Consider the following 18,389-nt stretch of genomic DNA (forward strand, 5'->3'; position numbering starts at 1 on the left):
ATGCTCACCACATCAGTTAAGTGCTCTACTTAGAGTACGATTGTTTTGTATTAAAATAAAAAACCCAAGGGACCACTGGTAGCCATTGCTCTACACAGAAATACTCCTTTCTAGACAGAAATGAACCTGGATACCATTGTGTTTTCTTTTCTTTGTCTTTTGTTTGTTTGTTTGTTTCAGGTGAGAAAGAAAATGTTGGTGTGTATATGGTAAGTTCCAGTGTTGCTACATAAGTATTTTCCCAGTTGTTCATGAATTGCTCACAGAATCTTGGGGAATTTTTTGATAATTCTAATAAATGTGTTACCTTTCTACCCATGTCTCATTTCATGCCCAATGAAGAATTATATTTTGCCATCAGGAATCATTTTGTGCAGCCATCTTTAATGATTATGCCCCTGATATAAGGGCTGTAAAGGACTGAAATAAGAAATGCAGGCTGGGATCAAACTAAGGATCATTTCTAGAAATGCTTCATATGCTGCATTGTGAGAAACACTCCGTAGCCAATAACTTAGGCTCGGGCGAGGATCTCAGTGAAGTAGTAATTTATTCGCAATTGCAATAGCGGGTGCCCCACAAGCAGGAGAGCGCATCTACTAGTTCCAAAACACAGTTTATATACTTTTTGACGACAGGACTCTCCCCTGTTTCCCCACTGAGTGAGTAATCCAGGTTCACAATCTATCTGATGCTTCACAGACAATGCACGGCCTTCAGTTGCTGGCCTGTTAAATTTCAAATTTCTTTTGACACTTTTACTGTTTAAAGTGGTAATATTCCTTCACTTATCTGACTTGACTTAACACCGTGATTTTCTCCTAATTGCTCTAAGGAGTCCAGTTGTCTGCATTTTACAAGGTTGTTTGTTGAGCTTTCTTATCACTGCAAGCATATCTCAATACCACATTCCTTCCTTCTAAACAATGTAACTCTGCAAAAACATTTATATTCCCAAAATTCCCCCCTTTTCCTTTTTTTATAAACTGTTGATTTTTGCAAAAACTCTTTTTAAACTCTTTATTTTTATTTATTTTTTTAAGTGTAATTTGGTAAATATCTTCCTCTTCTTCACTTTCTTTGTTCTCCATTTCCTCTAATATCATCATTTTATCTGAGTAGGGTGGTGGATCCATGGTAATTTGTTTCAGTAATGTGGTTTCAATTAACCACTGGACAAGTCCCCTTACACAGGGGATAATGCAACAAACAATGGCTGTCAAAACTCCTGTTACTACAATCAAGGATGTAAATATAGACATTACCATCCCTTTCCATTTACCAAACCAAGATTCCAACCATCCTGTGATGGAAGTGTCTGCTCCCGAATTTTCTGCCACTTCATTGGCAAGGGTGGTAAGCCCTTGCAATGCTCTTGTTACTGTGCCATCCGGGGCAGTATTGTTAGGGATGAAAGTACAACAACGGTTGCCCAGCATCACGCATACACCACCCTTCTCCGCGAGCATCATATCTAATGCTATCCTGTTTTCCCAAGCCATTTTGCTGATAGCATCTTGCTGTTCAGTGATTTCTCTTATCGCATCCCTGGTATAATTGATGAATCTCTGCTGATTATAATAGATATAATTAATCCAATCCACATTTTTATTGATTGTTACCCACCAGAACAGTGACTTAAGCCCTGCAGCAATTTGATTTATGGCTTTATGTTCATCTGGAACTCCTCTAGGTACCCCAATAGAATCTATGTATACTCTATCATCAAATGATATTCCTAAGCCTCTTTTACTTCTTCTGGGTATTTGTGATGTTTCTCTTTCAAAGGCCAGGGTGAAGGGTATAGCTAAATGAACAAGTGCACAAGTGCCTCCCCAATTAGATGGTAGGGTGGACCGTAAGATCTTCCCTCCACAGTACCACCAGAGATCTGCCCTGGGGATCTCAAGTCTTGAGCAGTTTCCCATCAAGTCCTTGGTAGCACAAGGCATATTCTCCCAGATGCTGGGTAGCACTCACACCCTGCCATGAGAGGCAAGCTGTATGATTACCTATAGCTGTAGAGAATGCAGGGGGAACTGCAATATTGCTATCACGCAAGGAACAGCAAAGAGAGACTTACAGCCCTCATTTCCCCAGGCAGTCTTTTTTTGGTACAATGTAATCATACATTGCATCCCCTGGGAATCCTTGGTCAACCCCCATGGGAAGGGCACTATCTGGGCAATTGGTCATCCTGAGGCACAAGCATAGCAGTAGCTACGGTTGAGACTCTGGACGGTGTATTTGACCCATTCTATCCAGGCATTCACATCCCCATACCCTGTTTGAATCTCAAATGTTTGAACTGCCACATTTCAGAGGGCCTCCTGTTTTCTCCTTGAGTTTCTCCCTTTCTCTGATGGCAATAGAGGATTGTTTCCATACAGCTATTCTCAATCTGGCTGTTGGGTCTCTCCCAGTTATTTGTTCTCTCTGCTCAATTGTCATTGGGCATTTAAATCTCCACAAGCTAACACCTCACAAGAATCAAATGTGACGGCTTGTGGTACATAACCCTCTGTCACAGTCACCCATATTTTGATGGGGTATCCAGTTTTTGCTATTTTCTGGTCATGCCTTTTCCAAGTTGCCAATTGACCGAGGCTTTCTCTGAGGCCTAGAATCACTAAAAACAAAATTAGTAATCGATTTTTCCCTGTCATTATTTTTAAACCTTAGGTTTCCAAATAATTATCAATACAAAGAATAAGATGTACACTACTACTATAACAACCCCCCTCCTTGGGAGCACTGCAGTTTGCTATAGGTCTGTCCTTTCTCTCAATCACAAATCACACTCATTACTTACCTGTGAAAATAAAAGGTTAGTTTACAATTGTAAGCTTTTATCCTGCTCAGAGTCCACTATGAGATTTTTCTCTTCAATTTCAACTTCCAACAAGTCTTCTGTAGGAACAGCTTCCCAGGTACTAGGGTCGACGGATGCCTTCACTAGAGTATACTGAGTCCAACCTTTTTTTGCAGTTCTTACGGCTGTTTCAGTGGTTAGTAATTGTCCTTCCCATTCAGGCCGGAGCTGACTCTTTCCAGGTCCGAATCAGGACCCGGTTTCCTGGGTGTTGGTGGTGAATAGGGAATTCCAAAGGTGGGGTTTGAGACAACAACCCACAGGTCCTGAGAGATCACAAAGAAGAGGACAACCCCAGAATACAGTTCTTAAGAAAACTCTCTTGTTTTGAATTGTGGTATCTCATCCATTCTGCCCAGATAGGGCAATCTGAACAGCATCTCATATGGTGAAATTCCTATATCCTTTCTTGGTGCTGTTTGAACCTGTAGGAGTAAGCATTTTACCCAAGGAAGTTGGGTTTCTAACACTAATTTAGTTAATTGCTTCTTTAATGTCTGGTTCATTCACTCCACCTTCCCAGAAGAGGAGAGGTGCCAGGGGCTGTAAAAATCCCACTCAATCTCTAAGGCCTGCTTTAGCACTTGCAGTAAAGCTTTACACCCATCCAGACACGTGGTCAATTAGGACAAACAAGTAACTCAGTAAAGTCTACCTGTATACTTTGGAAAGGTCAAAGCCCTGGCTCCTGTCCCCCTCTAGATGGGTTACAGAAGACCTTTTTATTTACCTTTTGACATATGGCACATCCTCTGCATATGTGCTTCGCTAAAGTGTATATTCCTACACAGACATACTTTCTTAGCACTACATCACACATTGTTTGCACCTCCCAATGACTCTTTTGATGTAAAACAGTTAATATTTGCCTCATTATCACTTTATTCAGCATTTCTCTCCCATCAGGGAGTATCCATTTTCCTTCAGACTTCATTCCTTAAAAAAATCTTCCTTTTAAAACTTTTTAGCTCTTTCTTAATTTTCAACAATTCCCTGAATCCTCTCTGCATTTATTCTTTGTTTTCCTTCAGACATTAGATGCCTTAAATACGTGACTTCTCTTTCTACATATTGTAATTTATTTCTCAATACTCCCAAGCCCTGCTTTCCCAGAAAGCTGGATAGCTTGTTAGTAGCTTCCTTCACAACTGTTTTCTCCTGTTCTGACAATAAAAGATGATCCACATATTTGTAACAGTAACACCTCCTCAGGAGGTTGGAGTTGCTCCAAAATCTGTTCTAGAACTTGCCCAAATAAATAGGTGGCCCTGTAAATCCCTGAGGTAAAACTGTCCATCTGTATTGTTGCTTCCGCAAAAACAACATTTATATTCCCACAGCATACATTTTTAGAATTCAATTGAATGTTTCAAGCTTTTTTTTTTATTACTACTTCTGAATCCAATAGAAGAATTCAAAGTGACAAAATAGTGTTTTATTTTAAAAAGAGTAATCCTATTTCCTTTCATTTTCAGGAGGGATTTTTTGCTATTATACAGACAGCTTGCTGAGTGTATAGGATAGAAGTGAAAAAAAATGTTTTTTGATTTTTTTTTCCACCTTCTGTCCTATCTCTAGTTTCATGTAGTTGTAGTATCTGAGTTGAGTATCTGGGAACTCGGTAAGAGCCACAAGTAATGCCTTCCCTAACCTTCAGCATTGCTCAGCACCAGGGCAGCAATACCCCACCTGGAACTGTAAGTTTTCCTCCAACATAGGGCTAGGGTTAGACAACATTAGTGTTTGTGATGCAAGGGAATTTTTAAAATGTATTTGAATCAAGAACCAGATGTGCACTTTAAACTCCTCAGAGCTTAGAACCGTTTTGTTCTGATATTTATTTTGTTCTGGAACGTTTCCACTTAAAATAATTGAGCCCACCATGTGGGAATGGCATCACTCCAATGCTCTAACAGTGCAACAGATAGATAAAGACAACGAGTTTAGTGGGATGCAGAACAATCAGGTTATTAATTGAATTAATAATTTAGCAAATACACTAATACATTAAATGGTTGCCTATCGGACAGCTTTATCACAGTCCTTATCACTGCAGACTGTCAAGGCCAGCAAGATAATGCACCAGAAAAGTGAAAGCCCAACAGGAACTTGTGCTGCACAGTGTCTTTCATCCTTGTGACACCTGTGCTGTGGATGTTGTCCCAGCGAAGTCAATGCGGTACCACAGTTTGATTCCTTTGATTTCTTAATATAGTCTAATAGAAAATTAGAGAATATTTTTGATGATCTGCACAACACATCATTCCCAATGCCCTCGATCCACATGGACATTTGTCATAATTGTACTATCAGACCTGTGCTCACATAATTAAAAGCACAGTGGTACTGTGCTTCATGTTAAGGAGACCTTGAACAGGTGTTTTCTTCTGGTTTTGCTAACTAACAGCAAGCAGCGTGTGACAGAGAAACCTTAACAATTCAGGAAAATAATGTGAGGCCAAGAGACCAGAAAAAAAAAAAAAAAAAGGGCTTGGAAAACTGACTGCAGAGAGCAGTGCCTGTGTAAACAGACAGGGTGTGTCTTCTGGCACAAGCTTTGTTCAGAAACAGCAGAGAACACCAGGCTGATAAGCTGACGTTAAATGTGCTGGTAGGTGTTACACCTAAAGTTGTCCCTGATCCATAAAAGCCTTTTGTAAGCTAAAATTGTTTGCTTTTAGCTGCAGTAGTTGGAACCAGTGGCACGTAGCAATTTTATCTTGATTTTTTTTTTTTTTCCAGCACAAAAAATTATCTCCTCCTATGGTCAGATTCACACAACTTCCACACTCAGACCAGGTGTGAGACTGTTAGCATAAGAAGGTATGGTTATATGGCTGGGGGAAAAAATAGACATAGGTGTGACCTGACTTCATATTAACCTGCTTGCAAAAGCAGCCTCAAAATACTTTGTCTCAAGCACTTTGAGTCCTTTGTTCAGTCTACTCTTGTAAGGACCAGGTTTGGCTCATTTTAGGAACAATGCATTTTATAGTTCAGCTGTCACCATCATAAGACCATTGTCATGATGTCAGTGAAAGGTCAAATGATTGTGAAGTTAGGAAAGAGGAAGAACCCGACCCAGATGAATCACTGCAAAACTATAAGGTAACTTTCAGGAAAGAGTGAGGCTATCATGGGAGCAGAACGGGAAGGAGGTGGAGGAGGGTGCAGGGAGAATGAAATATTCCTAGCAAGATAAATAAACTCTTTCAACTAAGTGTTCAGTTTAATCATGTCTATATAAATCTAAGCTCATTGGAAAAAATATGGTGAACCTTCATTACAGAATAAACGTCTGCTTGGTGTAGTTAGTTTTCTAATGCACTGTTGATCTGTTCAAGCAATAATGCTCTGTTACTTTGGACTTCAGAATATCACTGAAAGAAGATGATAAAAGAAGGAAAAAATGTCTTAAGAAAACCTGCAGAAGTGGGTGTAGGCACTGGCTAAATTCCTCCAGATCTGAATATTGAAGGTCTGCCTGAAGAGTGTATTTGATTCCAGAAATCTGCAGGGCCTACCTGCATGGACTTGTGGACTGGCTCATCCCACCTCACCCACAGAGACTGTAAGTCTCTGATGATGACTGCAAAATGCTGTCTCCATCAGGAGAGGGGGGCCCCTTTCCTGCGTCAGGCTGCAGGGCACCAAACCTCCTCCAGCAGCACCTGCAGACCTCCTTGCAGCAGGAAGCACCAGTAGCTTTCTGCAGGGAGCTCCCAGCAGAACCTGTCCTGGCACGGGCATGGAGGCTGCATTCAGACATGGTTAGGAGTGGGCATCTCCTCCATCACTGGCAGCCAGCAGCTCAATTATGTTCGACAGTTGAATCAGGAACTGGCTGGCAAATACAATTTATAATGCCATGTGAGAGACCAAGCCAGAGCTGTGAGTGACAAATCTGGCAATTTTGGTTCAAGAACTACTAGGGCTAAATTTGAATCCCATGAAAACTGTGCTCAGGATTTCTAACGAATGGTCCTGGCCTGAGAGTGAGTTTTCTGCTTTGATGAGCAATTTCTTCACGTGAAATTTCTTCATGTGAAATTCTACTTCCAAGGCAATTTATATGAGGTAAGAGAGTTTACTGTAATTGACATTTGTATCTGGGACTTAACAGGCTTTATGTCTGATGTAAATCTGCTCCATTTTCCTTATGTATTTCCTTATTTCCCTTTCCAGCCTCCAGACCTTCCTGCACCTCCCAGCTTTCTGTGAGCAGCAGTGCCTGGTCCTGGGTTCTTAACTGACCTTAACTGCAAGTTCATATCATAAACCCTTTCAGATCAAGTGGCCCTTCTATCTTTACAACTTAACTATCTTCTTAACAAATGAAGTCCTCAGTGACCTCAGTACATTCTTATCAGATGAATCACTTATGAAATAAATCTTTGACTTGGACTTTATTGGTTTTAATAACATCTTGTGCTTAGCCTGGTTATGCGTTTAGGTATTGCAACATTCATCCCTGGGTTGATAAAAAGAAGCAAGTGCCAGTGGGTTTTACAGAGCAATCAGAAACCAACCCCATTTGTGGTTTCACCTTCCTTTAGGATCTCCCTGACAGAGATAAGGGTGCAAGGTTAAGGACAGTGATGTAAAGGGCATCATATTTTTCATAATACCGAAATCAAAAACAATGCAAGGATCCAAAAGACTAGTAACTGTAAATGAAAGCAGGTGTGGGCAGGGTGCTTTCAGATATTCTTTGCTGTGCTGGAACAGAGGTGGGCTGGGGAGTGAGGGGATTTGCACACAGCTGCCCCTCTGTGCCATTTCATGTAGCTTTCAAAAAAGGAGATAGACACCAATTCAAGGCCTCAGGTGTCCCAGCGTAACTGAGTGGCCACAATTCCATGCTTGTGCACCTTAGCAATGTCAGATCTGGAGGCATTTGGCCAGCATGGCCCCTGCACGCTCCTTGCTGGTGGTGGGGTCATGCTGCAGGGAGGGCAGTGAGCAGGAATATGGGCATTGCGTCGCAGCTGTGAGGTTGGAGGTTGCCTGGGACAAGGGTTAAATGACCTTGGCTTGTGAAAAAAGCTTAAAACAACTCTGGACAATTTAAATTGCCTGGAAATTCAGAGCACACGCTTTGACATGTGGAGCTGCATTGCATGCCTGTGGGGTGAGGCCTGGATCTGGCTGGAGCTGGCTTTCTTGATATATTACTTAAGCTTGTATTACTTATGCTTTTTAGGAAAAAATCATGACTATGAAAACAGTGCCCATAATATCTATTTGCAGTAAGAGTTTTTCTTTAGTGGAAAACAGGATTTACACAAGCTGTGTTTTAAATTTGTGGTATCCAAGTTAATCCTAAATGTTCCAAACTGTAATGGCCTATTTCTTTGTTGAGTTGTTCTTTTCCTCTCTATACCCTGGTTTCTTACTCTAAAGCAGCTTATACTGGTTTGTATTTCAGTGCTGACATTCAAAAATGTGTCCGACTGTCTGCAGTAAAACTTTATCATAGCTTCTTCCTCAGCATAAGAAATGGGTTTGGCACAAAAAACATTTAGTAGCAAAATCAAGTTTGTTGTATTGGAACTGCTGTTCCATTGTTGTTTTCCCCGTTAACCAACTTGAGAAAAGATGGATAACAATGGCTGTCCATTCACTCTGGGAATTGCTTTTCCTGTTTAGATGATTATCTCCACGGGCAGTGCCAGCCTGAGGAAACAGGGCAGTGCCAGCCTGAGGAAACATGCCGCAGGTCAGTAGGTGAGGACCAGACCACTGCTTTGTGTGATTTGGAATTCTGAAGCATAAAACCCTCTCATCAAGATGCTGATTTAACAAAAATACAACAATACTAATTCCATTTTCACCCATTTTGCTCCTTTAAGAAGAATGTAAAAGTAATTTGTTAAGACTACAGGCATGATGGCTAACCTGACATTGCTAAATGAAATCAGATAAGTTAACAGTCCTGTTAACACAGACACAAATCTTTAATACAGAGATAACGTGTTAGCTGCCTCTTCTGGCTTCATGAATACAGCTTTTATTATCTCAGGGAAGGCCTATTCACTGAGACAAAAAGAGAACACAACGCGGACTTGGGAGATGTTGGCTCATTTCTCTGCCTGTCAGCTGTTTTTGTGATGGGATCCGTTTGCCCCAGTTCCACATCAAAGACATAATAATAGCAATTTATCTATTAAAAAGAAAAAAAGTTTAGATTTAAACTGCCTTTTACTACATGTATGTCACCTCTGACACTAGTGGTTGTTGGGTATTATTAGTCATGTATGTTGGGTATTATTAGTCAGGTTGTTGGGTATTAGTCATGTTTCATCGACATGGTTGATGTCTCATCGTCATGGTTGGGTAACACAGGATCCAACAAAGTACCAGAGAGGCTGAAGCAGTAGTAAGTGATATTCTGAGCATGATGAACATATGCAACTGTCCTGGTTTCAGTTAAAACAGAATTAATTTTCTTCCTAGTAGCTGGTGGAATGCTGTGTTTTGGCTTAGGATGAGAAGAGTGCTGATAACACCCCGATGTTTTAATTGTTGCAGAGCAGTGCTTATACCAAGCCAAGGACACCTCAGACTTTTGCTCTGTCCTGCCAACAGGCAGGCTGGGGGTGCAGTAAGAGCTGGGAGGGGACAGACCCAGGACAGGTGACCCGAACTAGCCAAAGGGGTATTCCATACCATCTGACGTCATGCTAAACAATATGTAGGGGTGGCTAGCCGGGGGGAGGGGGCCGGACTGCTCGGGGTTAGGCTGGGCATCGGTCAGCGGGTGGTGAGCAATTGCATTGTGCATCACTTGTTTGTACATATTATTATTATTTTCCTATTATCACCATTGTAACATTATTGTTATTATTGTTATTATTATTTTGTTATTATTATTTTCCTGTCTTATTAAACTGTCTTTATCTCAACTCACGGGCTTCACTTTCCATTTCTCTCCCCCGTCCCAGAGAGGGAGGGGGGAGGGTGAGCGAACGGCTGCGTGGTATTTAGCTGCCAGCCGGGTTAAACCACGACAGCAACGTACATCAAAAATGGGGCCAAGAACCTGCAAATAGTGTTTCTTTTCAGTTAAGTGTGATAAACCTAAAGAATAGTTTAATAGGAGCACAGTCCCCTTCTCACTTCTTTTGAAGCAATTCCAATCTCTGTCCCAAATGTTTAAGGCAATGATTAAATTTGCTAACTGGAACAAATAAAGAGGCTCTGTGTGATCACTGGCAGGCAAACACTGACTGCCAGTTGTGACACCAGTGGCTCCAGTTGGATATGGAAACAATTTGGGTATTATTTGATACAGCAAAGACCGATGATTTACATTGTGTTGTATGAAACACAGCATATTTCTTCTGCCCCTGCAGGTGATTAGGTTTCTTCCTACTCTTATAAATGAGGTCTGAATTCAATCTCAATTTTGTAATATTTATAAAACAAATATTTCTAAAAGGTATAAAAGATATAAAATGTATAAAAGGCATAAAAGGCAAGTAAACAGCGCTGGGTGTGTGGGGAGTCTACGCTCCACCAACATGCACACACTCACATCAAACATTCTAAATACATGTATACAGAACATTGCTTTACATAATAACCCGAGTATGCCTATACATACATGCAATCAGGATAGGTAACCAAGTAAACAATCCTTTAAGTTCCATAACTTAACAGTCTCCATTTTCCATTCCTTTTGAACAATGTCTTGCTTTAAGTTGTCTCCTTTTCAAGGCCAATAGGCCTGGGTCAAAAGGCACGTTCAGGTCAACAGGGGGCGTAACAGCAAAGGCCTTCGATGGCTGCAGCAGCAGAGGGGCCCATGGCATAGCAGTCAGATCAGTAAAGGAGCCCGCTGCTCCCTCAATATCTGGCAAGCCACACGTTTGTGATTGTGGCTCCACAGGGCTCTTCAAGGCCTCAGAGATTGCTCGCCAGGTGCCGAGCAATCCCACTGCAACCTTGCCATTTTTAGTTGCAGAGTCCCACACCTTGACCTCAGTTTGGTCCCATATTTCAGGCTCATAAACTGTCCAATTGTTAATAAGGAGAATGAGCTGTAAGGTTACCAGGACAGTCTTTGCTCCTAAGGACAGATTCCCCATAATGCGCAACTGCTTACCAGCGAGAGGCAGTTGTGTGCACAGGTCCGCTTCTCTCAGCTCGAGCTTCTCTCCAGCTCCAGTGCCGCCTATTTCCAGCGACGAGCTTCTCTGAGCGGCTTGCTGAGTCTGGCCGAACCTATCTTCATGAGGCGATCAAAGTGCCTGTTCCCGTCCTGGTCTCCATTCTCCCAGACTGTTCCTCTTCACTTCTTTTTCCTGCTTCTTTACTGATGTAACTTCATCGTGCTGCCTTTTTTTTTTTTTTCTTGAGGGCAGGCTCCCCTCTTATACCCTGCTCTCCACAGCAGTTCTTTTCAAAACAACTTTTCATTGGTCAAACAACTTTGAATGTAACAACAACAGCAAACACCCAGAAACATCCATGCCTTAACGGCTGGAGAACAAGAGAACCAGCTGGAGAACAAGAAACCGGAGACTGCATGGAGTCTCCTGAATCACCCTTCTTTGTTCCCTCTAAACTCTTTTACATTCCTGATGGCCTCTTCGTTAAGAGTCTAATGTTATCTCAATCATGGGGTTTTCCAAACCCCATGGCCACATTCCTAAATCTCCCCCTTCTTTATTAATATCAACCATTTTCTCGACACGAATTACTACTCCATATATAACACTACTGAAAAATGCCTGAGAGGAAGAGATACAGTGCTAACTCTACTCTCCTTGACAAGACAAAGATCATCATGTAAGAAATAATGTTCATACCTACATCGAACAGCCATGTTTGCTAGGCAATAGAATTTAAATTTCTGGGCTGAACGGAGCTAATTGCAATTATTTCATTTCCATTAGAAAGGAATACTAGTATAATACACTAGTATGGATTTATGATTTTCTGTTGTAAGTTAGACCACACAATTTACTGGTCTATTGAAATTATTTTATTAATCAAGTAAGCAGACACAAGCAAAACAGCGCTGGGCGGCTGGGGAGTCTCCGCTCCGCAACAGCATGCAACTTCCCCTTTCCAGTGTCGCTGTTTTATAGCATTCAAGTTCTGGCATGTCAAGACTTGACTTGTCGACTTGTCGAGACCTGTCGATTTGTCGAGACTTGTTCTGAGGCTGCGCAGTCTGTTGTTGGGGGTCGTTATTCTTCCTCCGGTGATCATGCGTTGTGCTTGTGTTCAGGTGGGGGCAAAATAGGATGTCTTGCGGTGGGTGGGTGGTATCTTACAAAATCTTTGTTTTAACAAGGATGTTTACCCAACCCCCCTTCCCCATTTGTCCCCATGTTACAATGCCGTGAGTTGTAAAACCTTATCTCCTCAGTAGATTCTTTAAATTCTCAAGGACAATGAACAAACCCCTACTAGTTTATCACAATCCCTCCTTTTTCTTTTTCTAACATATTTTGTTCATTGAATTTTTGCAATATTTGCTTGCTGAGCATCAAAGTTTCTGCGTCGTCCTCCTCCTGCTCAAGAGATTCATACTTAGCACACACAAGCATAAGATGAGCTGCCTCTAATCGGCTTTTCACAATTGTGATTACTCGATTGAATATACATGGTCCAAAAGTCAGTGTTAATATAAGTAACAACAAGGGCCCCGCTATGGTTGATAGCAGGGTAGTAAGCCAAGGTGAGTAATTAAACCAGGATTCATACCAATTCTGACTAGCCTCATTTTCCCTTTTGTGTTTTTCTAATCCTTCCTGCAATTTAGTCATTGTATCTCTTACCACCCCAGTACGATCTGCATATATACAACATTCTTCACGTAGGGCTGCACACAGTCCTCCTTGTTGTAAGAAAATCAAATCCAACCCTCTGTGGTTTTGGAGTACCACTTCGGATAATGACCTAACCGATTTTTCCAGAGCTGTTATTGATTGCTCTATACGGGCCAGATCCTCATCTACGGCAATGCGTAGTAGAGAAGTAAATTCCTGGCTTTGTTTTATCAGGGAAGCAATTCCAGTTCCTGCACCTACAGCCCCAAGGGCCATTAAAGTGGCTAAGGTGACGGCCATAATAGGCTCCCTCTTTACCAGATGGTATTCAGCCACTGTGTGATGGGTATACATATACTCTTCAGTGTGGTATAGAATCCTTGGTATAATGACCACCTGTACACAAAAATCATGAGATGTGTTAAACAATTTTAAACATAGGCAAGGAGTGACTCCCAACGATGAACATACACACCTAGTGTTATTTGCAGGAATTAACCATTTGTATGTTTGGTACATTTTTTTCAGTGGCATGGCACAGATCATTTTTATCTCTTGGAACTGTGCTGATACATCTACCTTTTCCCGTAACTTGAGTCAAAGTTATCCCGATTTCCTGACCCCAACTGCACTTGGAAGGATTTGACTCATTTGAATATTCAGACCTCCCCATATCTCCTATAGCTTCATAATATGGGGGCTTAACACTTACACATAGCCAGCACCCTTCAGTTATCTCAGGATTAGTTTGATTTAGTACCTGGAAAATAGCATTTATAACTTTCCACATACTACTCTCGGGTGATCCCCTTTCTTTTTTCACAATGCTTGGAAGCAGTGTGGGAAAGGATAACTCCGTCGACTTATTAGAAAACACTGTAGTAGGTTGGGCAGTCCCAGGTATCTTTACAGTCTGGACAACCAAACCTTCCCCTATTAACTCTTTATTAAGCCCGACTACCTTAGAAGTCTCGTGTTTTTCCTTCTTTATTAGTATGAGTCCTCCCCTATCTGTTCCGTGTTCGTAAAATCTGACATTTTTCCTAGTACCCAGCTAGTATCATCCGAGTTTGTTATATTTATATATAGAACCTTGCAAATTTCTTTATTTCCGTGGAAGGTTCCTGTATACCCTATACCATGCCCTCGCCACCTGTGACAGGGATCCAATTGTCGGTTACAACCTTGCAGCCCATATCCCACTTGTAAGAATTTATCCCGACCAGCCCCGAGTGTCCAGTCTGTAGCATTGGTTTCACGCCCCCGGTATGCACAATAATACACGTTCAGGCATTTACAGTACCCCCTTCCCAGGTTAGAACTTGGGCAGAAATAAAATCCCATATATTCCCAGCATCGGGACCTCGAGATCAGCTGACATAGTGTAGAAGTAAAGCTTGCCCCCCCCCCCCCCCGATGTCATCTAGGTTGCAATAACCTGTTGATCTTCGAATCGACTTAAAGTCCATTTAAAAGGTTGGTGGGGGTGGTGTTGAGTCGCTATGCAGGATGAAATCACTGCGAGAACCCCCAAATACCGATAGGAATGGCTGAGGGAGGCCCATTTCTTTCCCCACTTATTCACTCCTCTGCCTCACTCATCAGTTGGGTTGCAGCCAACTACGAGGTTTTAGTTCTTCTCAGCAGCAGTAGTGTTCTTCAGGGGAGAGCCTCTACCTTAACCCACGGTACCTATCGAGGTCATCGCAATGTGAGCTTCAGGTCTTTGTTTCCTGGAGCGATCTCCCACTTCTCATCACAGATGGGTCCTTTAACACGGCTGGCATGTGTCCATTCTTTCTCTGCAGTCCGGATGACTGTTTCTGTAGTAAGCAAAACAACATAGTGGCCTTCCCCATCGTGGTGTTAAAAAAGTCTCTTTCCAAGTCTTAATTAGAATTGAGGGTGATCAAGTGGCAATTTCAAGTCATAGGGCATACCATATAGCATTTCAAAAGGAGAAATTCCTACATCAGTTCTGGGCTGCGTCCATATGTTTAACAGTGCAAGGGGTAAGCATTTTACCCAAGAAGCCTTAGTTTCCAGCATAAGTTTTGTTAGTTATTTCTTAATTTCACCATTCATTCGCTCTACCTTTCCAGAAGAGGAGGGGTGCCAGGGGCTGTGAAAATCCCACTCAATCTCTAAGGCCTGCTTTAATCCTTGCAGTAAAGCTTTACACCCATTCAGTCACGTGGTCAATTAGGACAAACAAGTAACTCAGTAAAGTCTACCTGTATACTTTGGAAAGGTCAAAGCCCTGGCTCCTGTCCCCCTCTAGATAGGTTATAGAAGACCTTTTTATTTACCCTTTGACATATAGTACATCCTCTGCATGTGTGCTTCCCTAAAGTATATATTTCTACACAGACATGCTTTCTTAGAACAACATCACACATTGCTTGCACCTCCCAATGACTCTTCTGATGTAAAACAGTTAATATTTGCCTCATTATCACTTTATTCAGCATTTCTCTCCCATCAGGGAGTATCCATTTTCCTTAAAATGATCCACATATTTGTAACATTAATACCTTCTTGGGAGGTTGTAATTGCTCCAAAATCTTTTTTAGAATTTACCCAAATAGATAGGTGGCCCTGTAAACCCCTGAGGTAAAATTGTCCACCTATATTGTTGCTTCCGCCCTCATTTCAGGGTCTTTCCAGTCATAGGTGAATATACATGTATGTTTGCTCTCAGGGCCAGAGAGCACTCCATTCATAACACTGTTATTCCAGTCTAACAATTTACTATTTGAATGCTCAATTTAATCATCAAATCCCTTCCCAACAAGTTAGTATCCACCTTGGATACATACAATAATTGCCCAGTGATCATTTTATCTCCTGGTCTCAGCTTGGTATTCCCCAAAAGTGGCACTGTTATCCCAGTCCCTTCTACCCCCATCACATTTAGGGTTTCATTAGTTAATTTAATCCCTGATACTTTACAAGTCAGTAATGACTTAGCTGCCCCAGTGTATTGGGTTTGATGGCAAGGTTCGGGGGGGGGAGGGTGTGTGTGAGAGGTGTGGGGGTGGGAAACTGCAGTGGCAGCCCCCGTGAGAAAAACCCAGAAACCTCCCCGTGGCAGATAAGGGACAATTTCATCTGGCCCCAAAGGGGCCCACTGCTGCCCAGAGCCAAGCCACGAGCAATACAGTCCGTGCCTCTGTGAGAGCACATCCACGAAAACAAACAAACAAAGAAACAAACAAAAACCTGCTGCTCAACAGCAGTTGGGAGAGCGAGAAACCTCCCCGCAGACACCGAAGTCAGTGCAGAAGGAGGGGGAGGAGGCGCTCCAGGCGCTGGAGCCGAAGCCCCCCTACCGCCGCTGGAGAGGCCCCTGGTGGAGCAGGCTGTTCCCCCCTCCCCGATGCTTGGGAAACTGAACAAACACCACACCAAATATGCAAATATACCAAAACTTCTAGACTGTTACTTAGATAATGCCTACATCACTTTTCCCTGCTCATTCAATTTCAAACAGCTCTGTTAAATACTACATGCCACACCTTTAACACCTTCAGCAACCCTTTCCTTTAAAGGAAGTGTTAACTTCCTTTATCTTTCTCCAGCCCGTACTTTTCTAATACCAGCACCAAAGGCTCAGTCAGAGTCCAACTTAATGCCATACCTTTTTCCTCCAAGATACTGAAACAACATATCAATCAATATACCATATTTCATCCCATTTTCCTTCTTTCCACAAAAACAACATTGACTGTAATATGGTGTTATAATTAATAGTTCCATTTAGGGGCCACTCCGCTCCATCCTCTAGTTTATAAAGTGGCCACCATTGATTACAATATTTGATAAGAGTTCTTTACTTTCTGTACCCTCTCACCTCACTATGTCCCTCCAATGTGTTAGTATACATCCTAGAGGGCTTTTCCTCGGGATTTCTTTGCTTTGAACTTTTCCTATTGTAATCTACAGTGGTTAATATTCCACTGTTTTCCTAGAAGCTCTTTACTAGTCAATCCCAATCCCTCCAAAATCCACAATATATAGATACACAAGTAAAATCAGACCACTGTAAATTAACTGCCTGTTGACAATTACACTGAGGACATCTAAACCTGATGAGCCGATAATATGCCTGGGCAGATTTTGTTCCCTTAGACATACACCTCAATGGCAGTTCTTATATTTACATATTTACATATTTACATATTAACATATGTATAAAAGAATACTTTAACAAAAATGCCCAGGCTTTTATATATACAATATACAATGTACAGTTATTATTCCAGTTAGAATTATTCCTCAGCAGCTGCAAACATGCCAGTTGCCATTAAAGCTCGCTTACCCTCCTCCTGTCCTTTTCTTAAAATCTCGGACATCCCCGGAGTTAATGGGGATGGCCACATATTCCATTTGATTCAAAGATCGAAGCCGTAATTCCTTTAAGTGGTATATCCTTTATTGCAGCGCTGGATGCACGGGGGATCTCTCCACCTATCGTGCATACCTAAAGCGGAAAGCAGTCTTGAATTTATACAATCAATCTATCAATATTCTACAAGCACCTATACATATGCATTACCTATCCCCGCCTTCCCTCGCTTCTTATGCTAATTAGCCTTTTGGCACCTTGCGCCTGCGTAGAGCCTTCCAAGAATTGTGGGCAGGGGTCTTTGGGACGTGGGCAGGGGTCTTTGGGAGGAAGACCCCGAGTCTTCCTCACAGTGTACTTTTCACCTTTGGTCAGGAATTTGCTGAATTGGCAGGTTTCTTAATTGCAAGAGCTGGTTGTTGCTAATTCTTCCGTTTGTTGTATCTTTATAATGAATTCCAATGTCCAGTTTTGAGATTTATAGTCCTTACGTTTGTTTCTCTGTCCGTCTGCTGCTTCCTTATCATGAGTTTCAGTGTCTTGTTTCGAGATATACAGTCCATGTCTGGGGATTGTCCTTGCCTCCCCAGTGCCTCCCCAATACCTCCTTAATCACATTCCTGACTGGGGTCCCCCCATCGCTGTTTCTCGTAGGGGATATAATCCCTCCCTTAAAGCAGATTTCTGATTTCTTGCCCTGCTTCTGGTTACCGGCCCCTGTGTTTCATGATCCGATTCCAATTCTCCTGGATTAGCTAATTCGGGGAGTCTATTAAGGACGGGAGCCGTTGTTGCGGGCGGTGGAATATAGGGCGGGGGCGGTGTCGGGACTTCTAAGTCCTTTCTCTTTTTATCCCACCCTCCTTTTTCTTTTAGAGGATATAGATGCGTCCTCGTATCTGAATTTATCCAGGGGTGCGCATACTCACTTTCTTCCAGGCTAAAGGGTTCCTTTGAGTTTACATAAATATTTAGACCTGACAAACCCAATCTTCAAAAGACCTAAATACAGGTCAGTAAAGGTGGTCTCCTCGAATCTGTTTACCACCCCAAACTTCAACACAATAATGTATCATTTTTACTTTATTCCTTCCCCGACTAAAAGGGGAATCCTGCCAATTTTTAATCATTAATCCTGGGGTAACCTAACATCAGACGTTACCCCACCCATGGGACCAGAAGGCTTACTCTTCTTCTGTCCCATCTTCTGGAACACCTTCACACACACATGCATGGATCGCTTCCCCCTTTTCATGGCCCAGTCCTTTAAATTCTCAAGGACAATGAACAAACCCCTACTAGTTTATCACATTTTCCAACCATGTCAGCCTATTTCTATACCTATTTCTTACAAAATATTTAAAACCTATATCTTGTTATCTGGTAT

General features: G+C 42.0%; 1 long non-coding RNA gene across 1 annotated transcript in view; it reads right to left on the reverse strand.

The window, feature by feature from the left end:
* LOC311441774 overlaps window positions 1-11,533 on the reverse strand; it is a 26,882-nt gene extending 15,349 nt beyond the window's left edge. Inside the window, exon 1 of the long non-coding RNA XR_014696209.1 lies at window positions 10,980-11,533. This is a non-coding gene — a long non-coding RNA (uncharacterized lncRNA). The remainder of the gene's footprint in view (window positions 1-10,979) is intronic.
* Window positions 11,534-18,389: the final 6,856 nt, after the last annotated feature.

Source organism: Aythya ferina (genome assembly GCF_964211825.1).
Source record: "Aythya ferina genome assembly, chromosome: 9".
In the NCBI taxonomy this organism is placed as follows: domain Eukaryota; kingdom Metazoa; phylum Chordata; class Aves; order Anseriformes; family Anatidae; genus Aythya; species Aythya ferina.